Genomic DNA, 17,013 nt, shown 5'->3' with positions numbered 1-17,013 from the left:
CAGAAGGTTGGGTCCACCCGGTGTTACTGTCAAAACTAGCTTGCAGTCCTGTTACTCATGTACATTTGTAGTCCATAGTAGAAGAAACTGTACATTTCCTCGGTGTTTCAGTTCGTGTGTTGATGCCAATTATTACTGGAGCTTGTGTAATGGGAAATAGGTGTGATGAGTTTCTGCGAGTCGCATTTGAATGCCATTGTGGTGATTGGAGATGATTCTTTCGAATGGTTTGCTAAGGTTCAAGTTTGCCAAGGCAGTATATTCTCATGAGCTATTTGTGTTTGTCTGCTGCATAACGTACCATGTAATCTCTATTTGTGTTTCTCATGAGCTATTTTCCAATCTCATGTTCTGCGCTGCTATTGCATAAAGTATTATTTTTTTTCTTCTATTTGCCCTCTACATAAGGCTGATGCATTCCAATGAGAATCCGCTAACGGGCCGCCTCTTTGATTTGCAGGATTCTGAAAATACAGCAATGGAAAAAGTATATGATTGAAGTGGCACATCCACTTAAATCCAATAGTGTTTGATGCCACAGAAAAAAGAAAGATATTGTAAAAAGAAGTTGGAGCGGATGTTAGATTTTCTTTGAAATGTAGTACAAAAGATTTCATCGGAAAGATTTATATGGAATCCAATCCTATAGGTTAAGGGGTCAATTGTAGAAAATATTCATAAGAATTTTAATCCTCCATCTTTTTTATAGAATTTCTTCAAATCAAAGGAGCCCTACCAGTTGTGGTTTACGAACCTGCACCATGATCGGCATTAGCTTGCTTCTTACAGCCGTAGTCTTCCAAACAATATGCAAGTGCAAGACACATTTGAGATGACCTGACTTCTTACTTTAAGCCATGCAAATAAATGCCATGGAACTAAACTTTGAAACACAAACCATTTCCAGTTCAGTTAGTATTTTTGCCTTCATTTATATATAACACTCTTCAAAAACACATTCGAAACATGTGAACGAGTATTTGAAAAATGTTGAATAAGTATTAAAAAATATTGAAAAAGAATTGACAAAATGTTGAAAAAGTATTTGAAAATGTTGAACAAGTATTAAAAATGTTGAATAAATATATGACAAATGTCGAATAAGTATTAAAAATTATTGTACGAGTATTTAAAAAATGTTGAACAACTATTTTAAAATATTGAATAAGTATTAAAAATGTTGAACAAGTATTAGAAAATGTTAAATTAAGTATTAAAAATATTGAACGGGTATTTGAAAAATGTTGAATAAGTATTAAAATGTTGAACAAGTATTTTTCAAATGTTGAATAAGCGTTCGGAAAATGTTGAGCATGTATGCAAAAAATGTTGATCACTTATTATTATTTTTTGACGTATATGAAAATGTAGAGTGAAAACAAAAACAAACATAAGAAAAAACAAAAATGGAGAAGAAGAAAAAAACCAGCAAAAAATAGAGAACAAACAGTGAAAACCACGACTCATTTGGACTTAAGTTGCCTCATCCTACTACAATGTAATGAACCAAAGGATGGTCTAGGCGTCAAACGCCATTGCTCCAAAGCCAGGGTTCGATTTCCTGATGCGCTCTATTTTCTCTTTGCACTTTTTCTTTTACTGTACATGTGCGTGAACAGTCGGACCAATTAGTGTCGAGCCTTCAGCGAGTTATCCTCTTTCAGCTCGCTTAAGGCGAGAAATAGATCCCGCGCGCATTCTGCAGCAAATACATGCCCCATCGCACAGGGTGCGCCCGACTGGGCCGGCCGATTGTGGCGCACCGCGTATGTGATGGTTAAAAGTAGTAAAAAGGTTGTTCGTGATAGCTGGGTCTGGCCGGCCCCATTAGTGTTGAGCCTTCAACGAGTTTCAGCTCGCTTAAGGCGAGAAATAGTTCTCTCATGCATTCTGCGGCAAGTACATGCCCCATCGTAGGGGGTGCGCCCAACTGGGCTAGCCCATTGTGGTGCGCCGCGTATGCGATGGTGAAAAGTTGTAAAAAGGTTGTTCGTGGTAGCTGGGATTCGGACCCGCGCCTGCCACTCACGCACGCTCACTGCTAGCCACTACGTCCGAAGACAACTTGTGACAGATATACATAGCAATGGTTAAAAACTAATAGCAGTAGCAAACTTAACACTACTTTACATAATACCGAACAATATTCCAAAATTGAAGTAATTTTCTGAACTTATGAAAAAAATTGACAACCCCGACAATTTTCGAAAATGGCGAACACACTTTCAAGTTGCCTAACTTTTTTCGTAAACAGGAAAAAAATCATCAAATCTGTGAACAAACTTTCAGAACATGAACAATTTTTATAATCATGCACATATTTTAAATTTTTAGAACAAATTTCGAAATGGAGAACAATTTTGAAAATCCCAAAGGAAATTGAAGCGCGAACAATTTTTGAATACGTGAATTTTTGTAATTTTTGAACCTTTCTGAAATATGGAATATTTTTTTGTACTTTTTGAACATTTTTTGAAATCAGGAACAATTGTTGAAATCCTTGTCATTCCTTAAAATGTTCTGAAAATTCTGAACAAAAGCATTCTGAACAATTTTACAAAAATGAGAACATTCTTTGAAATTCATTAAATTTTTTTGAAAAAATGCAAAAAAAAATATTTTATAAATAATTTTTGAAAACATGATCATTTTTAAAACTATTGAATGTTTTATAAAGGCATGACTACTTTTTTAAGTTTCTGAACAATTTTCGAAATATAAACTTAAAAAAGGAAAATAAACTTGAAATAATAAATATAAAAGAATAAGTCAAAAAGAAAAATAAAGAAGAAAAATGTACAAAAAAGGAAAAAAAGATACTAAAAACTATGAAAATGAAAATGAAACTTGGAAACCGATTCGGGGAACCTTCTACAAGGTTCCTAAATCTAGAAAAAAGCATCTTGGAAAATCTAGGTTTTTTTTGAATCTATCTTGTAAACTCTAGAAGGTTCCCAAAACCGAAAACCCTGCAACACGTTAAAGGGCTGGTCCGGGTCACCGCTCGCCAATTGCCTCAAATTGGATATTACCCGATTCAGACCCCCTGTGTGACGGTGGATCCTATATGGGCATGTTTGGTTGCAGTTTGGAACAGTACCTGCATTGCATGTCCATCTCAATCCAGCCTGGTAGCTGAAATACAGCCTCATATGCAGCAGATACAACCTGTTTGGTTGCCTGCATCGCATCGAGAGGGACTTAGCCCCTGCTGTTTGGTTGCCCGCATTTGTGCTTAGGGTGTGAGCAGATGCAAACTTCAGTTGTTTGGTTGCAAACAACGTTTGTGTTCTGCTCACCCCATTCAAATGTGATGGCCTTACCACCACACATGATCAGCACAACAACATCACAACAGCAAGATCAAACAAAGCAAGCAATGTAATGACAGCAAACTACTTAACTAGATAGCATAGTCTAGATTAAGAGCAGGGGCATCCTCCTTCCCTGCTGTGCCAGGGTGCTGCACCTGGCCAAAATATGAACATGTTCCCAGCACAAGTCTCGCCACACACCCTAAAAGTTCTCCACTAACACCTGACTTAACTTAACTACATAGCTTGCTAGATGCCACCAAGGCAGTTGTGCCTGCTGCAACGGTACCTGCACATCACCAATGAGTCATGGTTGTAGATCTGAACCTTAAGTCCCAGTCCAGAGATGCGCACAACGACAAGGTCGCCGGGGACGATCTTGTGGCGGCGGCAGAAGTAGTTCCACCCCCGGCCAAGCACCATCTGGCCCTCGAAGTTCTGGACCTGCACCCAGAACACGCACCTCTTGTTGGCTGAGAGCCTGACCACGCGCGGGAATCGCTTGATAACCAACCAGGTGTTCATCACCTCCATGAACTTAGGAGGGACGACAAGCATGGCTAGGTCCTCGTTGTCCTTGATCTGTGTGTAGAATCTCATTGGCTCCCTGGCCCCCTCCTCATGGCCCTGCCTCGGAGATCGTCCCCTTGAACGAGGCACGCTCATGAAGGCGATCCTGCCAGGCAGGTCCAGCGTCCCGAGCCACCTGTTCGTGGGGATGAAATCCTCGGCGCGCTCAGCTCCGGCCACGACCTGAGCTCCTCCACCCGCCACATCCCAGTCAGTCTTCAGTATGTTGTCAGGCAACATGACAAGTATTAGTATCAAACAAAGCAAGCAAGCAAGCAAGCAAATGCCACTGATCAGTCGACATGCCCAACAGCAAGTGCCACTGATCAGTGGACTTGCCCAACAGCAAGTCCACTGATCAGTGGCATGTGCTCATGGCCAAATGGCACTGATCAGTGGCACTTGGTGTTGGGCAAGAGCACTAATCTACTTGTTGTAGTGCAAATGGCACTGATCAATGACACTGATCAGTGACTTGCCCAATAGCAAGCGCCATTGATAAGTGCCATTGATAGGGGCAAATGCCACTTATCAATGACCCTTGCTGTTGGGCAAGTCACTGATCAGTGGCATCCTCTTTGCTGCAACTGGTACTGATAACTGCACAATCCTAAACAAGGAAACATCTAAAAATAGCAATAGAAAGTGCCAATAGAACCCATGTGCAGCCATCCAGATTTGGGACCATCCTACTACATGCACGTATAACATCCACTCATGGCACAAACCCTAGCTTCAACATGCAACATGAAACAAGGACATGATCCTAACATGAGCATGCTATCAGTCAACATGATTCTAGCATGAACACAGCTACTAGAATGTAGCACAAATCTAGCATGTAGTAGCACTCGCCCTAGTATGAACATGAATCTAGCATGTAACACAGCTACTAGCATTCTAGCATGAACACAAGCAATAGCACACGCACTGTACAAAACAAGATTAGATCAGTCCGATTGGATTCGATTGGGATCGCCTCCAATCGGATCTGCTAGATTCCTATCAATCCTAGCACATGCCTAAGAAATTAACCGCTAATTTACATCTAGGAGCAAGTTTGTTGGGGATTTGACTCACCGGAGCACGCGCAGATGCAGCGAACTGAGGCCGGGGTGAAAACCCCGGCGGGAACGATAGAGGTGGCGGAGCAAAGGACGAGCCGGCCTCGGCGACGGCCTGCGGCATCGGCCCTGTCAAGAAAACCCCCGAGACCAATAGTGTCCCAACAAGGGGTAGGTCCGTCGATGGCGCCGGCGCCGAGCCCAGGACCACGAGGTCCGGAATCAGCGGCGGAGCAGGAGCGCCCAGCACCGTATTGACCGGCGCCGGCGCTCGTGGAGGCCGGCAGCTGATGGGGGATGGCTCCCGCAGCGCCGAGGCCAGCTCACGGCCTAAGTTCTGGAGCCCGGCCAGCCAGCGCTCCTGGATGCTGGAGATGCGCTGGTCGACCAGGGTTAGAGGGCGGTGCGGCGGTGGGCGTGGCAGAGCCATCGGAGCAGAGGAGAGGAGAGGGAGGGGCGGTGAGGGAGAGAGAGGGAGCGGTGGGAACAGTGCGCCTGGGCGGTGACAGGAGAGTGGGGGCGAGTAATGAGACGTCGCCTCCGTCTCCCGCGCTGCCCGAGGCTTGTTCAACCTTTTTCAAACGTTTTTAAGAGTGTTTTTTTGCAATACATATATATATTCAGAATATTTTAAAGTTTTAAAAAATAAAATAAAAAAATAAAACATAAACAAAATAACAGAAAAAAGATGTTGTGGCCTCCCGTGCTCGTGGGCAGCCAAACTTGCTCATCCCTTCAGTGAGTTCAAAGCGAGACTCGCTGAAGGCGTGATATAGGCCCGCCCGATTCAGTTCATCATGTTAAAGACCCAACATCCAAGTGAACTAGGGACAACCGTGCCAACTTTTGTCCGGTCCACTTCTAGTCATTAGATTAAATGCAAACAAACGTCCAGCATTCATTAGACTTCGTCGTCGCTCCCATCCTCCATCCCGTACACGCGCACAACGAAGGATCTCTCGCTCGCCCGCCACCCCTATGCTCATCCTCGGCCACATGCACTTGCGGCCACCCCCACGCCAACCCACACTCTCCCTCGGCTGCTCGTGCTCGCCATCCTCCGTCGTCACTGAGGAAGGCACCTCGTTGGTCGCAAAAAGACATTGCTGCCGTCGTCCCAACAATTTTTGTTGCTGGTCGTAGCAAATACCAACGATGGTTGCAACAAAAATCATCGTCGCCGGTTGTAGCTAGTTGTGCATGTCGCAACATTTTACGTCGCTGGTTGTAGCAATTGACCTCGGCGGTTCCATCAAATGACATTGCTGGATCCATCCTTTGGGATGCCGGCTGCAGCACCTTATCATCACCATGGCTGCCGCCAGTCGTAGTAGTGATAGCCACCGATTTCTAAAAATTGTGTCGCCCATTGTAGCAAACAACATCGCTGACCCCTTCCATCAACCTTGTGTTCCAGGATTTCTGTCTCACTGGTTCCAGCGGACACCCTCGCCAGTCGCAACATGTGGCCATAGCGGTTGCAAGTCGTAGCCCATGGCCTCTGCCCACTGCCTGAGAGCCCGCAAGCCATTGCCACAGAATGTAGCACACAACCATACATGTCCCATCAACAATGTGTGCCAGTCACAATATTCGTGGATGGCCTAAAACTCCATGACACATACCAACGACTAGGGAGGAGGAGGAAGCGGCGAGCATACCCCACGCTGTGCGGTTTCCCCTAGCTCAGGCTCGCGGCGTCTCCTGGGGAGTCTGCCTCTTTCCAACATTGCATGCCAATGGGTGTGGGATGAGATTTGTGGGCAGCACAGTGGCATGCTGTCAGCGATAGAAGGGGTTGTGATGGCTAGAGCACCGGGGAAGGAGAAGAGACGAGGTGAGGGGAAAGAGAAAGAGGTGTGGTTGTGCTTCGTCTCTAGAGGCAGGAAATAAGGATGAAGGGGAGGAGGGCGGCGCATGGGCCGTGTGGCATAGTTGGATCCTACAGCGTGTGTGGCAAAGTTACAAACAACCGGCTGAGAATGCAGTCAGACGCCTGAAGTAAAATGTTTTCTAATGGACTATTACAAGTTTATGAGCGACAATTAGTGTGTGGAGCTTGGGCTCTTTAGCTGGCTTAATTATACAAGTAATTATCCAACCAAAAAAGTCCATAGATTTGATTTCTTTTGTATAATACACATGGAATTTTATATCGATGGGCATATGGAAGGCACCTCATTGCCAATACATACTTATCTAGTCGACTTTCAACTAGAATAGGACTAGGGATGGAAAGTAGGGGATTACTGAGTTTAGGTTATGATAGTAATTTACACAAGTATACCACTCGGAACTTGTTAGGCCAGGATATCCTATCATACATGATACATGGTGGTTGCAAACACTTCATTCACTAGGGGACAAAACTTGTTGAAGATGTAATGTCGATTCCATCGGGGTGGGTTGGTATATACATCATGTCACATCCACATCATGTCCTTGTCACCCTCTGCACCCTCATCCTCATGTAGCTTCTCTGTCATTGGCCAGAAGCTCCGGATTGCGATGCTTGCTCTTGGTTCGATTATTAGATCGCCAACTTGTTATGTGGGGCGAGGATTGTGCCCATGGCCTTCCAGACTATAGGTTGGGGCCTCATGGCGGTGGAAGAAGGGCTTCTGGTGGATATATGAAGGTGCACAGGGAGATTGAGGTGCGTGGAGCCTTGGATCCACACCTTGCATGTCGTTGTCAAGCGAGCGATGTCTGACACCTTAGGGCATCATAACCTCCTTGAAGGTCTTGTCAAGGGTAAAACTCCTCACTAGTTGTGATAGATCGTTTTAGTTATGCGGCACTCAACAACATGGTGGACATAATTTGTTCCGGGGTGAAAGCTTGTATGGCGGTGCACTGGACCGGACGGTGGCACTCATGAGAGCCACTTCCTCTAGGTGTTGTTGAGAGCCTACTTCCCCACCCTTGATGTATACCATCGCTAGTCGAAAGGAGGTGCATTGGCTAGATATGACAATGTATCTTCTAGTGTGTCCCTGGGAGACTGTGCCTGGTGGTTACAAAATCTAGTGGGTCACCTTAGGTTCAGGATCCCTTACTCTCTCGGTTTGCGGGTCAACACCCTTTGATCCATGTCGAGGGGGGAAGGTCGTCTCTCTCCAGCGGTGGAGTTCCAGTGGTGCGACGATGCCGACTTGGAGCCCTATCCTAAGGGGATAAGAGTATTCCACCTCTCCATCAAGTGGATCACGTCCATGATTTGCTCTGCTCCTCCCCCATCTAATATTTTTTTTCTGGTTGAGGCAATTGTTGGCAACTTGGCTTTTTATGTTCTTCATTTTTTTTGTTATTTCGGTCACATATAGTGATGCGTAATACATGTACATCTAATCCACGCATTCAAAAACAGAAAAAAGTGTTTCCCCCCTCGCCTCATCACACTTAAACATGATGTGGATTTTTAGCTGGGATTTTATTCATCATTTAACATGATAGGAATACCTTGGAGCATCTCCACGAGGCTCCCCAGGACGCCTTTTCAGGCTCGGTTTTAGGCTCGGACAGCACTTTTCGCCAAAAAACGGCCCAGCCACGCCCCCAACGCCCCCAGGAGGTCAAAATATTGTCAGCAAACCCAGGTGAAACCAGGCGCGTTGGGGGTCTCTTGGGGGCGCCGGCGGAAGTTTCAGCGAATCGTGTCTCACCACATGTCCTTTTTCTTGGCCCACTTAATCATTCTCCTCACAAACTTTTGCTTGGGGTGGGATATGACTGGGAAGATGCCCTCTTTATTTCGCCGGATTTCGCCGGATGACCCCCAAGACACCAACTTTTTTGGTTCGGTGATGTTCTTGGGAGTGGCAATGGCTGGAGATGCTCTTAAAACGTAGGAGTAGTACCAAGCCATATAGGGCATCCAACATAAAGACTGGATGAAGACTTGGCCACAAAATGAGCTTCAGAATTTTCTCATCATTGTTGAAACGAAAGATGAGTCCTTCAAACAAACCTTCGACGCTGAATTTCCCCAAGAGTCGGTGTGTACACACTGGCTGCACCACTTTTGATATTTTTAATGACCTCAAGGAGATCTAAAGCAATGACCAACATTGATAGATGAAGATCTACATCAGGTGTCCATTGTTCTTAGCTTGAGCTTCAACTAGCTGGAAAAATGATAGATGAAGCGCCTAAGAAGAGTGTCCCACTGTCCTTGCAGACTATTGGTGGAGCCGCTTTGTCGCCATTAGGAGATAGGCCTCCATCAACATTGAGTTTCACCACGTTAGACTTGGGAGGAATCCATCGAGGAACTCTTTGGAGGTCGATGATGGAGTGATGGTTATGAACTGATCTGTGATCCTTTCTAATGACCTCAAGGTCACCAAAATATTTATTTATGAATCCCATTGTTGACAAAGGGTGCCCGGAGGTAACAAGTTCATTACAAGTTCATGATGCTTTATTGTATCAAATGACCAAGACAAGCATAAATGAGCATCACCATATTGGTTTGATGTCACATGCTCCAAAAATCTCTTATCCCCAAGTGACCAGACACAATGAGACATGTGACAGTTAAACGAGGAATATCCCCAGGAGCTGTGAGCTGGATTGCATATCGAACATTCACCGCAAGGCGCCATGACATATGTGCCCATTACATGGTGGTGAACAGCCCCTGAATCGTTTATATGGGCGATATGGGTAGAGACCGCATAGCCACCTCATTCCCTTTCGAACTCGCTTTCCTTGTAGCAATGGCCGCCGCCAGAGGATGCTGTCAGGCAAAGCCTATTTGGTTGACAACACCGGAGGGGCACACTTGTTGGCTCTCTTGCAACATCTAGTGGGGGCTTCTTCATCAGCAATAGATGAATTGTTCTTCCTTCCCATGATCTTATATTGGTCTGAGGGGCGGTGCAGTGATCTAGATTGCACATGCACAGGCGGTTATGCTTTGACTCCAGTTGTTGACCGTCTCAGCAGGGTTGCTTATGCGGGAGGTTTCACTCCCTTTGGAATCTCTTGGTCGTGTGGTTCCCAACAGCATGCCATCCCTTGCACAAATCGAGTAATGTGACTCCTAAGGGCGTTTGTCAAGATCCGATGTGCAGGAGGAGTGCTCGATGTGACCTTGTTCATATGGATTTGGCATGAGTTGGCGCTTGATGGCGGTGCTCTAGAGGCAATCGATGCTATGACTGATGCTTCATTGCAGCACTCATGTGGCTGGCGGCCTTTGGGATGCAAGGAAGTTTTGGTAGGCATTTGGTCAATGACTACCACCATGTCTCATTCGGGTGTTGGTTACACGGATCTCGGCTCACTTGATCCTCAGTTTTACAGCTCCCCTGTAGTGTCCGACTTGGTCCTCAGCATGTGTGAACATGAGTGCGTGGTTTTATTGGCCTGTTTGGCTTTGTGCATCGACCACCGACGGTAGGTTATCCATCGTCGTGGGTACATGTGGTGGGTTATCCGATGGAGCCGACGGTGGTGTATCAGTGGTGGTGCGCTTGACTTGGTCATCAGTGTTCTCGTGCCAGGCAACCCCAGCCCATGTGTACCGCCAATAGGATGGATCGTCTCCATTGGATATCCTCGTGTTCCTGTGATGGTTGAGGTGTGCATCACGTGAGCGCATGTGTTAGCAGAATTGGTATTGTCTGCGTTGGCAGATCAAGTGTCCCTTCAAATGCCCAATGTGTGGAGTTCACTACGATCCGTGTTTAGGGTGCCGATCAAGACATTTCAACAAGACTTCTACTCTGATAAGGTGGTTGTGGCAACACAGGGGATTTCATCGATGGCGGTGCTCTTCAAGTACCAGGACTCGAGTTCAGGGTGAGATCCCTAGGTTTGTCTTTCACTGGTTGTACTTGGCAGTGGCGGTTAACACTTCTTTGCTGAAGGCACTTTCAGAAGGTTATTTGGTGCTTCTCTTCTCGGTGAAAACCAATGACCTAACCTATATGATGAGATCCAGCGATGACACATTCATGCACCATTTCCTTGGTGAAGGCGTCACTATTGGGGAACCTTCTCATTGTCTAGGTGTTGTCAGTGACAAGGATAGTAGTTGATGCCTTGTTACGGTGGGCACTCGCCTCTCCTTGACCCCTATGGGTCTTTTGTTTTGTTATTTTTCTTGTTGGCCATGTGCATACTAGTTATGGTATATACTCTTTGTTTTTCTGTTCACTTAGTGCAACATTACGAGTCAATAAAGAATACCCTTTCTAAAAAAACCTTAACTTTCTATAGCATCATCACGGCTTCTGATCGGCCGTAGGATTTAAGTGACTTGGGCGATGGTCCACATAGACCAGACGCTCCCAGACACGTCCTTGGATCCACGTACAACCACACTTGTTTATTTTCTTTCTCTCCTATCTCTCATTCTGGCCCGACCGAGAGCACCTCATGCCGTTGCCGCCTCGAAGTACACCGCTGCCACCTTGCCCAACGCTCCATCGGCCGGCCCGTCACCACAGGCCATTGAGCCATCGGATCGCTCACCCAGCGTGCTGGCTACCTGGAACATGCGTGCCTGTGTTTTGATTTTCGGTTTGAGCTTTTTTTCGCCCTAGGCCAAGATGGCCGAATTTCGGCCATTTTCAAAAATTTTGACTGAAATTTGACCAAATTTTGACTGCAATTTGACTTGAATTTGATCAAAATTTGCCAAATTTGAGCAATTTCGGCCTAAATATACTTTTCGTCTCAGGCCGAGATGGCCGAAATTCGGCCGAAATACACCTTTTGTGGCCGAAAATCAAAACACACTGCTAGCTAGCCTGTGGCCGTCATGTTCGTTGTGTGTGTGCATGCTAGCTAGCCGCCGCGTGAGTGAGGGTCGCCGAACTCATGCAACTTCGCGTGTATGTTGTCCGTATGGTCATCGTGGTCAGGTGTACTACGACACTGTTACACACAACTTGTTTGTTGAAATGTTTAAAAGGTGGGGAGGATAATTTGAGGGGTCCAAAGAGATACCCCCAGATGCTGAGGCATCTGCGGACGTTTCGGGGGCATATTTGACCATTGTAGTTGGAGATGCTCTAATCCACTCCCTTAAATCCGTATGTTATTACACCACTTCCAATGTGTCTGATACTAAATGATAGTATTTTTTCGCAAGTTATTTAGTCAGAATTCGGTTGCTGATCAACAAACAAATCAAACTTGATTACCAGATTGCTACAGTGATTCTGAAATTGGAAAATTACAATTTGAGATTGAAAAATCTAGAAAATTAGAATGGAATCAAGTACAAATAGTAGCCCAATTGCCTAAGAAAACAAATTGGTGCATTTTCTACAATATGAGTTGCCTTTCATACATATGAGTTCTAAATATCTAGAGTCTTGAAGTCCGTTATTGTATGCATGGAAAACCCAGTCAGAGAGAGCTATGCTATATATGTTCGGTATCATTGACTACTTTGTAAAATAATCAAAGGGGATGGGAAATTTTAGCATGAGGCTTATCAATGAAGTAGAATGGATTTAGATGGTAACTAAAATTGAACATACACACAGTCTAAAAGAAGTTTGACGTGTTCTCTTCAATGTTCTCTACTCCCTTCCCACAGTCTACATCATTGCCACAAGGTAGAACATATCCTTGAATCACGAAATCGGTTGCAATTCTTGAGTGGACCAATCGTGATACTCTTGGAGCATTTTTCAGGCAAGCACAAGAGGCGCAACTGTCAGGACCCCGATCCTAAGTCTCATTGATCTAGCTGTAACACCTCATATCAGTTTGCTCGCCTCACGCACGGTAACCCACGGGTGCCACCTTACCTGGCCCGGGACCATTTGCGACTTTTGGCTCACATATATGATAGTGTCGCTAGCATCAATGTGACAAAGAACCCGGGCTGACATGGTTAGTCATAAACCCAAGGCGGCGCTAAATTATGGAAACAGGCATACATGACCCAGCAATGCCCATGTCGGTCAACATACGAATGAATCCGGCCTGTAGCAAAGCTAACAGGACTCTGGTAGACATCGCGAGACATTCCCCGAAAGGCAGACACAGGAGCAAAGAAGGACACATGCAGATCAACCCATGTGTTCTGGAGCAGTAGCAAGCTACCATGGCTCAGTGGAAGCACTAGGGGGCATTTTCCCATAAGATAGGCTCCAAGGATAAACAACTAAGTGTCAGATCCCACACATGCCAAGCATTTCAATATCATAGACGCAATATGCTCGACATGTGCAAATACAACATGGCATCACAACAAAACTCTATGACTCGGAGTATTTATGCAAGGGCTCTGAAGAGCCATACATAGTATGATATTACAAACATGGGTCTCATGACCCAACATACAAAGTCATACAAGCATCAAGCACAAGCGGAAGCTAAACCTGTCTGATTACAGACAGTTGAAAAGAAAAAAAGCCAGAAAGCCTGTCTAACTACAAGACCCTCCAAAGGAGCCAGACCTCTGTCTGGGATTCCCAAGCTAACCATCGAAGCCCACGTCGAACTACTAGTGAGACTGAAGTGTCCGCTGCAAAACATGAATTAAGCAAACGTGAGTACAAAGGTACCCAACAAGACTTACATCAGCACTAACTACATATGCAACAGGTATCAACAGAGGGGTGGTGGAGTTTAACTGCAGCAAGCCATCTTTGACTCAGTGGCTATCCTATACTACGAGTACCAGCACTTTCTTTGAGGTGGCGCACACGAGTCCACATATTCACCATAGCAATACTCCACTATGGATCCTCTCCCATCTCCCTACGAGAAGGCCATCCATAGCACTCACACTTATCTTACGCATTTTAGAGTATCCACTTTCACTTGTCTATGAACGATGCAAGGGGTCCAAGTTTCCATATCCTAGGAATCCAGCTATTCGAATAGATAATGATAACCCTGCAGGGGTGTACTTCTTCACACACACACTCTCGCCACTTATAGCCATGTACACATCATGTCTCTCGGCAACCTTCAAGCAGAAGCCTGGCGAGGGTGTCGGCCACGACTTGACTAACCACACGAGTGCCTAGTCCAGGTTTATCGCCTATTTGAGGCTCATCCGTAAGAAGTTCCAGCCGAAGTCTCCTAAACGGCCCAAACGATGTGTGCAGGGTTCCCAAGCCCACCATCCGGGTGCCACTTGGTACACCGTGCCACTTGCCTGCCAAGACACAGCCGACCCCTAAGGTCAGCGCTGCGCTCGACCCCCAGCAACCTATAAACACCAGAAACTAGTTGCAACTCCTGGACAGGGATCAAGAGCGATTAATAAGTCGAGAGGGGCCGGGTAACCGGTACCCAATGTGTGGTAGTAGCTAGTCTTTGATCACAAACACGGAACAGGGTTCCTGAGGACGGCTGTAATGAGACAACCCACCATGTACTCCTACATGGCCTCTCACTGCTACCTTTACCAAATCGTGTTCACACACTTAGCTCTCCACAATAGGACATGTTCAACACCATCCCAATTCATCCCCGATGAATCAGACCCGATTCAACTCTAAGCAGTAGCAGGCATGACATCAAGCATGAATGAGTAGGCACACACTACTAGGGAAAAGCCTATACACAATATTTTACCAGTAGCGCTGTACAAAATCAAGCGCTGCTTCTACTTAGTAGCAGCGCGCATAAATAAACCGCGCTACTGCTATGACTTTAGCAGTAGCGCGTACTAGCGAAAAGCACTGCTGCTACGTTTGAACTGGGCGCACATGGCTAGCCTAACCTAGCAGTAGCGCGTATAATGGCCCAGCGCTACTGCTAATCTCCTTAGCTGCAGCGCGCTTATGTGTAAAGCGCTGCTGCTAACGGAAATAAAATAAAGTGAAAAATAAGTAGAAAAGTAAATGAAAATGAAAGAAATAGAAAAAGGAGAAAGGGAAAAAATAAAATGTAAAGAAAAATAAAAGAAAAAAGGGAAAAAAGGAGAAAGGAATAGCAGTAGCGGGTTTCAGTAAACGCGCTATAGCTAACTTAGCTATAGCGCGTTTCCGGTAACGCGCTACCATTACGTTTCACTTAAACAGCGGTTTCCCCCCACCCCGCCCCCCGGCCACCAATTCTTCCCCAAATCGTCGCTCGCCCTCGCCGCTGTCTGCTCGCCGCCGCCGCCCGAGGCCGCCCTCAGCCTCACCGCCGCCGCCCCTCAGCCGCCGCGCGCTCTCCCCACGCCGCCCCCGACCCCAGATTCAACGCCGGCCCCGCCCCCGACCTCAACGCCGCCCGGGACGCCGCCCCCGACCCCGACCTCAATGCCGTCCCGGACGCCGCCCCCGCCCCCCGGACCTCAACGCCGCCCCGGAGCCCCGACCACGACCTCGACGCCGCCTGCCCCTCCCTCGTCGCAGGCACCTGAGGTGAGCACGCCTTCTCCTCCCTCTCCCCTACCTTGCCTAGGGTTTCTACCTCCATCAAATTAGTTAGGGTGGAAACGAATCGGATGCGGATGCGGCTCAAATGAGTTAGGGTTCATGTAAGGGTGGAAACGAATCAAATTTCTAAGATGAATCATAAAACGAGTAAAATTTGACCACTTATTTCACTTTATAGTTGGATAATTGGAATATCCGCTACCACTTTCCACCCCTATAGGTTCATCAAATTAGATGGTAATTAGGGCTGTAGTTCTTAGGTACTAATTAGTTAGTAAGAACTAGGTACTAATTAGGTACTAGAATATTTTTATTTATAGTAAGTTTATTTTTAGTAAGAACTAGTTGAATTAATAGAACTAGTTAGTAAGAACTTGTTGCTATTTTTTTAGTTAAAGCAATTTTCCCGCATCGACGTGGACGATGCCTATCCCGCATCCTCGTCGTCGAGTCGGCGGAGGACGACACCTGCTTGACCAGATGGGCCATGTCCGGGACTGGGCTCCGCCGGGGTGGTACTGGGAGGCGCTACCTACCGGGGGGCGCAGGTTGGCGAGGAGCCAGCCTGTCGTTGACCCGAACCTTTTTTGGTGGCGGTCGCGTGGGCCAGTGACGGTCCAGAGGCTTGAGGACTCCGCGGAGGTGGTGCGTCACCGTGTCAGTGAGGAGGACGCGCACGTCCGTCGCTACTTGTTTGCGTTGGAGCACAGGTTCTCCAATACCTGGCAGGTTCTCCAGGGATCTCACTGGAGCTATGATCCCGTGATGGTTCCTTCTCTGTGGGTGTCCACCGCCCGCGTCGATACCCGTCGTGTCCTAGGGTTTTAGTTGTACTAGTGATGTTATATGTATGACACTATTCGGGATGTATTAGTGATAATATTCGACGATGTACAGACGCATGAGATGCTTTACTTTTGCTTATTAAATGCATGCTAATTTGAGTCTTATAAGATATTTTGAAATGTATATCTTGTGTTGCTCAATATCCAAGTGGCCGGTCATGTTTGCAGGTTACACCTCCGAGTGGCCTATGTTTTGCCGGAGTGTTGATTCATTTCCGTTCCGGCAAATTTCAGGCGCTCGATATATCCTATTTTAGCAAAGGTCATGCTGAATTTTTCTGTGAATTTTGGCATGACTTTTGCCAGAATATGTAGGAAATATTGAGTGCCCCGGATTTGTGTGTTGAGTATCCTAGTAGTTGTCTTCTATCGATTTTCAATTAATGTTTTAACTATGAACATAGGAAATGTCTGGCGACAAAAAGGATTTCGGTATTTGGAAATACTGCGAAGACAAGCGCAGCCTGTGCGACGGAATCTTCCTAGATGATGATAGGCGCTTCAGCATCAAGCTGGACGAGAACTTCGAAGTGGATACAGTAAGTCACAATGACAAGTCTTTTTTTGTAATTAAGCATGACATCTGCTTCATTTTCTTGAACTTATATTTTTTTACTATTCTACTAGCGTATCCCCTGCCATGCAAGAGTTTTTGTATTGGATAAGATAGGTTTCAGTCATACTATGGAGGTAAAGAAAGTTTATTTGAAGACCGAGCATGGTTATATTTTCCACGCAAAATTATACAATTCAGACGACTACACCTATTTTGGATGCAAAACATGGAGAGCACTATGCAAGACTTATGCATTTCAGCCTGATATGGTTATCACCTTTGATATTCGTCCGGAAGATGATATTGAAGGTAATA

General features: G+C 46.0%; 1 protein-coding gene across 1 annotated transcript in view; it reads left to right on the top strand.

The window, feature by feature from the left end:
- Positions 1-17,013, top strand: part of LOC147977841 (uncharacterized) — an 88,197-nt gene that overhangs the window by 35,857 nt on the left and 35,327 nt on the right. The window lies entirely within an intron of this gene.

This window comes from Triticum urartu, chromosome 3A, assembly GCF_056163025.1.
Source record: "Triticum urartu cultivar PI428250 chromosome 3A, HENAU_Tu73, whole genome shotgun sequence".
Taxonomy (NCBI): domain Eukaryota; kingdom Viridiplantae; phylum Streptophyta; class Magnoliopsida; order Poales; family Poaceae; genus Triticum; species Triticum urartu.
Note: the sequence above shows the minus strand (reverse complement) of the source record. Positions and strands in the feature narration are given on the sequence as shown.